This window comes from Bos indicus, chromosome 3 (genome assembly GCF_029378745.1).
Source record: "Bos indicus isolate NIAB-ARS_2022 breed Sahiwal x Tharparkar chromosome 3, NIAB-ARS_B.indTharparkar_mat_pri_1.0, whole genome shotgun sequence".
Taxonomy (NCBI): Eukaryota; Metazoa; Chordata; class Mammalia; order Artiodactyla; family Bovidae; genus Bos; species Bos indicus.
Window position 1 is genome coordinate 119,347,940 of NC_091762.1, and position 8,523 is coordinate 119,356,462.

The 8,523-nt window shown below is 41.7% G+C and overlaps 1 pseudogene; it reads right to left on the bottom strand.

Moving 5' to 3' along the window:
- Positions 1–5,283: 5,283 nt before the first annotated feature.
- On the bottom strand, positions 5,284–6,361 carry LOC139182308 (acyl-protein thioesterase 1 pseudogene; annotated as a pseudogene).
- Between the last annotated feature and the right edge of the window lie 2,162 nt (positions 6,362–8,523).

Below are 8,523 nucleotides of genomic sequence, written 5' to 3' on the forward strand. Positions count from 1 at the left end.
AGTTAGCTCAAGGTTTGAGATAAAGTTCAGTTCAGTCAGAACCAGGTGCTGTCATGACAACACAGAAAAGTAAAAAAAATGGTGTGGTCCAGGCATGGGTTGGAAAAGAATTTCCAGACATGAGACGGAATGAGAGGGAAATAAAGTTTATTAGAGTGGGAGATGTTGTTAGAACAGCAGGCCATCTCAAGGGAGATCCAACATTGAACAGGGGTCCTTAGTCCACTTTTATATTCAGGATACAAGAAGTAGGATAGGGGGTTTGAGGGTCATTTGCTGATTGGATGAGGCATGTATACAGGGCTGGGGGAAGAGTAAGGCAAACACCTTCTCCCTGTATCGGGTAGAAGGGGAGACAGGTTACACTGTTCAGGAGGACCTGAAATCCATTAATAGTTACAACATGAGGGAAGGAAGGACGATAAGGGTCTGGTTTTCCATTCCTTATTCCAAGACCCTCCTTGGTCTTATTTGCTCTTTAGTCCCTGGGTCACCACGTTCCTCCCTCTCTTTATTTTTAGGGCCAATTCTTTGGCCCCTGTTGATACCCTGCTCATACCTACCTATCTACCTATTTCACTTCTCAGGCCTTTGGGAACCCAGTCTCAAAGGAAAAGAGGCAATGACTGCTTTGACTTCCTCAGGCTGTCCAGGGACGTACTGGGGCTCTGGGTTCCCTTTGTTTGCTCCTCATCAGGGTGCATTTATGGAGGGATCTGAGAGTCCATGGAGTGATAAGGTGACTTGTTTCAGTGTTGTCTGGGTGTTGGTGAGGGAATATTCTTGTCATACTACCACTTGGAGATTTGTTGTATTCTAGAAGAAATAAATGGCACCCCACTCCAGTACTCTTGCCTGGAAAATCCCATGGACAGAGGGGCCTGTTGGGCTGCAATCCATGGGGTCACTAGGAATCGGACACGACTGAGCGACTTCACTTTATTTTTTCACTTTAATGCATTGGAGAAGGAATGGCAACCCACTTTAGTGTTCTTGCCTGGAGAATCCCAGGGATGGTGGAGCCTGCTGGGCTGCTGTCTATGGGGTTGCACAGAGTCGGACACGACTGAAGCAACTTAGCAGAAGAAATAAACTTAACAAGAAAGTTAAAGGTACATGGTCCAAAGATTAATAGAAGTAGAAAACCTGCTCAGGGCTAGCCAGGAGAACCAGGAAGAGATATTGGTTCATGATATTAGTGTTTCTCTAGGTACGAGAATAGGCAAGAATTTGTGCTTATAAAATCTTTACCTGAAAACATCTGACTTTTGAAAGCCAGTTCTTCTGGGTTTTTCCTATAGCACAGAGTGCCTTATTTCTGATCTCCACCATGAACTCCTTTCAGGGGTGTTGAAGGTCAGCAGTTTGCAGTGGTCATGATGAAATCTTTGTAGAAGCAGCTGGCAAGTGCCAACTTCCAGTCAGCAGGATCCCTTCAGAGCCACATATTCGACCATGCTTTGGGGGCATTTCATGGCCCTTGTGTCCCACGGTGCTGGGAAGGCTCATTCCCAGGTCTAGGGAAGATTCCACTGACGGGCCACACTGTGCTGTTATTGGGCCAGGCCTTGCAAGTAGCAAACGTTTCTGGGCCATACCTTTCTTACTAGCCTCTTGGTCCAGGAAAATCCTTTCTTACTAGCCTCTTGGTCCAGGAAAATATTCCCTCTTGTTGCTTCTTCCCATATCTAGAGTTACGTTATTAAAATCATTGGTCTCATAAGGAACTTCATATCAGCATTTTATCACAGGCTCAGTCACACGTCTAGTAATATCAGAAACAATCTTCTGAAACAAGTGACATAGAAAATAATACAGCTAGCAGGTATTAGTAAGGTCACAAGCAAGAATTTAAGTCAAGAGCTTTCATTAGATAAAGCTCAGTATACCCCAGGTCATCTGACTTAGTTAAATGATTATACCCAGGTATTAATCTTCTGGTTGTCCATCATGGAGCATCTGACCTTTATCCAAAGACTGGTTACTGCAGGCGGTCCTAAGATGTCAGAGGAATAGGACAGGGAGATCACTTTTTTGCCCACAAATTCATCAAAAGAACATTTAAACGCTGAGTAAAATCCACAAAACAAATTCTGAATGCTGGCAGAGGACATCAGGCACCCAGATAAGCAGCCTATTGTCTCTGAAAGGAGGTAGGAAAATATAAAAGACAAAAGAGGGAGGGATGGAGCTCCATCCTGGGAAGGGAGTCTTAAAAAGAGAGAAGTTTCCAAACACCAGGAAACACTCTCACTGCCAAGTCTGTGCTGAGCCTTGGAAGCACAGAGGACAACATAATAGGGAGGAAAAATAAGTAAACAATTAAAACCCACAGATTACGAGCCCAACGGTAACTTCCCCAGTGGAGAAGCAACGCAGATGCCTGCGCCCGCCACTAGCAAGCGGGGGCTGGGCAGGGAGGCACGGCTGCATTGCTTAGATTAAGAATCAGGCCTGAATGCCCCCAAGGATAATCAGAGCGAACTAATTTGGGCTAGCAAGCCAGACTGTGGGATAGCTACCACGCGAAAAGCCCTAAGACACTGCCAGGCCCGTGCACAGAACAAAGGGCGGAACAAAACTAGCTGGCTGCAGACCTTCCCCCTCCCGTGACAGGCAGCCAGAGCTGGAAGAGGGCAATCGCAGCCCCAGAGAGACATTATCTATCAAACTGCAAGCAGGCTTCTTTGCTTACTAAGACTTCTTGGGGTTCTGGACAGTCATCTGCCTGAGAAGGTGCGCTGGTTGTATACCCAGAAAACTGAGTGGCACAGACGGGAGAGGCAATAAGTCGCAGTGACCGTGCTCGCCAAACACCTCATCACCCGAGCTGCTCGGAGCTGGGAAGGGCACAAAATGCAGGCCCAACGGAGTCTGCACCTCTGAGGACTACCTGAGTGCCTGAACCTGAGAGGCTTAGACCTGGGAGGTGCATGCAGCCTAGGGCTGGCCTCCAATGGTTCCCGGCGGAGCAACCTAGAGCCTGGGCTGTGTGGGCAGGGAGGGTGCACGCACCGTGAGCGGGGGCAGGCCCAGTGTGGCGGATACTGCGAGCACACACCAGTGTTCCTCCCTCCCCACAGCGACGGAACAAGTGAGCCTTAAAAAAAAAAAAAAAAAAGTGTCCACCACCGCCCCCTTGTGTCAGGGCGGAAATCAGACACTGAAGAGACCAGCAAACAGAAGCTAAAACCCAGGGAACCGCCTTGGAAGTGACAGGTGCAATAGATTAAAACCCTGTAGTTAGTACCGACTACACAGGAAGAGGCCTATAGATCTTGAGAAATATAAGCCGGACCAAGAAACTATCCGAAAATGAACTGACCCCACACTGCCCACAGCAACACCAGAGAAAGTCCTAGATTTATTTTTACTATTTTTACGATCATTCTTTTCTTTTTTCTTCTTCTTCTTCTTTTCTTTTCCTTTTCTTTTTTAACTTTTTTTTTTCAGAATTCAATTATATTTCACAATGATAGAAACCGCGAAAAAGACTTCCATTTTCCCACGTTACAGCACAGCATTTCAATGGAATATTTCTTGCCATAAGTTAGATCTTGCTGATTTGTGTCAGTGAAACAACAGTTTATATTCTTCAAGGTAAAGCAAAATGACTTAGTAAGTGATTGTTTAAAAACTGTGAATCCAGACATAAACATATGGCTTCATCATTCACATGCTCTATGTAGTCCATACCAAGTCATTTCCATCATCAAATAGCACCCATTTATGAAGATGCCATCCTAACACTGTCCTAGTCAGCTGGAATACAGCAGAACAATGACCAGTTCAGAAATATCAAGTGTACATTTTTGGTATGTATTAAACTGTGTGGTAACTACACCACATGTATTGAGTTCTGACTAACTTTTGTTACCCATAAGTTTATTTTCAAGTAATTTTAACCAATAATTTGAAAAATCTGATTATTTAAAATTAAATAATTGCTATTTTTACATTTGCATAAAAGCTAACTTAAAAAGATCATTTGATACCATCTTTCTAAATTCCATATATATGCGTTAGTATACTGTATTGGTGCTTTTCTTTCTGGCTTACTTCACTCTGTATAATAGGTTCCAGTTTCATCCATCTCATTAGAACTGATTCAAATGTATTCTTTTTAATGGCTGAGTAATACTCCATTGTGTATATGTACCACAGCTTTCTTATCCATTCATCGGCTGATGGGCATCTAGAAAAGAGACACTGATGTATAGATCAGTCTTATGGACTCTGTGGGAGAGGGAGAGGGTGGGATGATTTGGGAGAATAGCATTGAAACATGTATAATATCATGTATGAAACGAGTCGCCAGTCCAGGTTCGATGCACGATACTGGATGCTTGGGGCTGGTGCAATGGGATGACCCAGAGGGAGGGTATGGGGAGGGAGGAGGGAGGAGGGTTCAGGATGGGGAACACAGGTATACCTGTGGCGGATTCATTTTGATATTTGGCAAAACTAATACAATATTTTAAAGTTTAAAAATAAAATAAAATTTAAAAAAATTTTTTAATTAAAAAAATAAAAAAGATCATTTAACTACAGTGGAAATTTTAAATGAGTCTGTTGGCAGAGAAAAGTAAAGCAAAATTTTTGAAAGGATTGTTCATTTCCTACAGCAGTCGGTTTCAAACATATGTGCAGAATAAGTAAATTCTATACTATGAGGAGAATCACCTTAGAGCAAATCATCTTAGAGATTGCAGTTTTTAAGATCCGTTTTAAATATTCCAGAACATACTAGAATATGAACTAACTATTCTTTCAGTTAATTACAGGAAAATACAACCACAGAATTATTTTCATTACCTGCACTGAAGATTCTAGTAAGTCTGCAGGTCCAAAATGTGGACTAAACTCCAGTTTAGGAAGTAGTGTACAAACTCTGAAGGGATGTCAGGTTTCTTTCTATAAGTATCAATACATTTTTAGCCCACCACATCTGTGATTCAGAATGTCAAATTACAGCATATATTGACTGTAGATGTCCATGGCAAGGAGGCAATATTTGGTCTTTTATGAAGGATAAAAAGAAGAAAGAACATATTTCTAGAGAGGAAAAAAGAATATTAAATAGAACAGAAATTATATTCAGCAAACAAAAACCTGGTCCCCAACATAAAAGGGCCATAAATTCTAGAGAGCAATATTACTCTTTATGGACAATGAGAAGCATTATCCCTCTTATAAGGAATAATGTAATAACACCTCATTCTTAATATTATAATCATTAAGTATATAAGAACACATATATAAAAATATGGATACTGCATGGTGACTGTGTAATTTGGGGATGTGTCCATAGTCCTAAGTCACAGCACGTATAAACCCTTTATGTCTTAACTGCTCATTTACACCTGAACAAGGTTTCATTAAGCATACTAGTAATTTTCAAGTGATGTAGTAAAAAAAAGTCCGGTTGCAGTATTTTATGATTTTGCTGAATTACATTTGGGAGAAAGAAGCTAGCTGCTTCATCTATTTTAATACTAGTGTATCCTGGATCATATCATACAAATACGTATAGATAAATGTCAAAGATCATACATTTCCCACGAGGAAATTTATTTAGTCTGTGTCATTGGTGTATATTTGCAAAACTTTTAACACTGCAAACATTAGAGGTTTCAAGGTCAGGCACAGGAAGAAGTGTGTGCTCCACTGGACGATGCTGGTGTGCACTTCTACACAAGGCCTCTTGGCAGCGTCAGCCAACTGGAGGTAGGAGCTTATCAATGAACTGCTTGATGTCCATCATTTCCTGTTGACATGAACTGTGCATCATGCCTGCGTAGGTTCTGAAGGTCACATTGGCTGGATTCACCAGTGTCTTCAGCTTCTCAGCAGTGAGAGAACCAAACATCAGGGTGACTAGAGGAACCAGGTCCCTGTGGCACTGAAGAATAGAAATCTCTCTGTTCACCCCACTGGTAGGGCCCTGTGGAAACAAAGCCTGCAGTGGCAGCCAGTAGCTGAGAGTGGTGACCCCAGCCAGCTTCTGCTGTGTGGTCAGAGCCGTGTACAGAGATAAAGCTCCTCCCTGAGAAAATCCTCCCAAAATAATTCTGTTAGAAGGAATGCCGTTCTTCACCTCTTGATCTATCAAAGGTTTTACATTTTCTGCTGCCTGTTTAATTCCAGTTTCATCCTCCAGTGAATCTGGCGAAAGCCCAATAATGTCAAACCATGATGGCATGGCCATGTTCATATTTAATGTTACAGGCATAACCGGCGCATGCGGGCAGATGTATTTGATGTGGGCACTTCTGATCCTGGCAAAGGCTTCTGCCCATCCATGCCCTGTGTCTCCCAATCCATGAAGGAAGATCATGTGGGATTTTAGCACTTCTTGAGGTTCCAGTCAGATGTGCTTCTGGGCAAACAATCACATTCTACAGAACACAGTTGTCTCTTTCAGGTCAGACCATGAGAGTCTCACCGCAGCAGTGGCCTTCAGGATGGCAGGCACAATGGCAGGCAGCAGAGCCGACATGTTATTGTCATACATACACCGGCTCCAGTGGCCGCGCCTAACTTTTTTTCAATTTTAAGTCCTCTATTACTCCTTTAATTTTCATTTTTATAACCTACTATTACTTTTCAAAAAAAATACTATTTTTAAAGCAAACTTCATATATATATATATATATATATATATATTTAATAACTTTTGTGACTTTGTTTTTTCTTCTTCTTCTTCTTTTCTTTAATATTGTATTTTTGAAAATCTAACCTTTACTCTAGAATTTTAATCTTTACTTTTTGGTATTTGTTATCAATTTTGTACCTTTAAGAACCCAATCTTCAGTACCTATTTTAACTTGGGAGTGAGATTACTGGCTTGACTGCTCTCTTCCCCTTTGGACTCTCCTTTCTCTCCACTAGGTCACCTCTGTCTCCTCCCTCCCCCTTCTCTTCTCTACCCAACTCTCTGAATCTCTGTATATTCCAGAAGGTGGAGGACACTTAGGGAACTGATTACTGGCTGGATCTGTCACTCTCCTTTTTATTTCCTCCTTTTATTCTCCTGGCCACCTCTGTCTCCTTCCTCCCTCTTCTCTTCTCTGTATAAATCCATGAACATCTCTGAGTGGTCCAGACTGTGGAGCGCACATAAGGAAGTGATTACTGGCTAGCTTGCTCTCTCCTCTTTTGATTCCACCTCATCTCATTTGGGTCACCTCTAACTCCCTCCTCCCTCTTCTCTTCTCCATGTAACTCTGTGAACCTCTCTGGGTGTCCCTCACTGTGGAGAAACTTTTCATCTTTAACCTAGATGTTTTATCAATGGTGCTGTATAGAAGGAGAAGTCTTGAGACTACTGTAAAAATAAGACTGAAAACCAGAAGCAGGAGGTTTAAGTCCAAATCCTGAGAACATCATAGAACACCTGACTCCAGGGATCATTAAGCAATAGGAGCTCATCAAATGCCTCCATACCTACACTGAAACCAAGCACTACCCAAGGGCCAACAAGTTCCAGAGCAAGACATACCACACAAATTCTCCAGCAACACAGGAACACAGCCCTGAGCTTCAACATACAGGCTGCCCAAAGTTACTCCCAAACCATTGACATCTCATAACTCATTACTAGACACTTCATTGCACTCCAGAGAGAAGAAATACAGCTCCACCCACCAGAACACCAACACAAGCTTCCCTAACCAAGAAGCCTTGACAAGCCACTGACAAAACCCCACCCACAGTGAGGAAACTCCATAATAAAGAGAACTCCACAAACTGCCAGAATACAGAAAGGACACCCCAAACTCAGCAATATAAACAAGATGAAGAGACAGAGGAATACCCATCAGGTAAAGGAACAGGATAAATGCCCACCAAACCAAACAAAAGAGGAAGAGATAGGGAATCTACCTGATAAAGAATTCTGAATAATGATTGTGAAAATGATCCAAAATCTTAAAATCAAAATGGAATCACAGATAAATAGCCTAGAGGTAAGGATTGAGAAAATGGAAGAAAGGTTTAACAAGGACCTAGAAGAAATAAAAAAGAGTCAGTATATAATGAATAATACAATAAATGAGATCAAAAACACTCTGGAGGCAACAAATAGTAGAATAACAGAGGCAGAAGATAGGATTAGTGAAATAAAAGATAGAATGGTAGAAATAAATGAATCAGAGAGGAAAAAAGAAAAACGAATTAAAAGAAATGAGGACAATCTCAGAGCCCTCCAGGACAGTGTTAAATGCCACAACATTCGAATCATAGGAGTCCCAGAAGAAGAAGACAAAAAGAAAGACCATGAGAAAATACTAGAGGAGATAATAGTTGAAAAATTCCCTAAAATGGGGAAGGAAATAATCAACCAAGTCCAAGAAACCCAGAGAGTCCCAAACAGGATAAACCCAAGGCGAAACACCCCAAGACACATATTAATCAAATCAACAAAGATCAAATACAAAGAACAAATATTAAAAGCAGCAACGGAAAAACAACAAATAACACACAAGGGAATTCCCATAAGGATAATAGCTGATCTTTCAATAG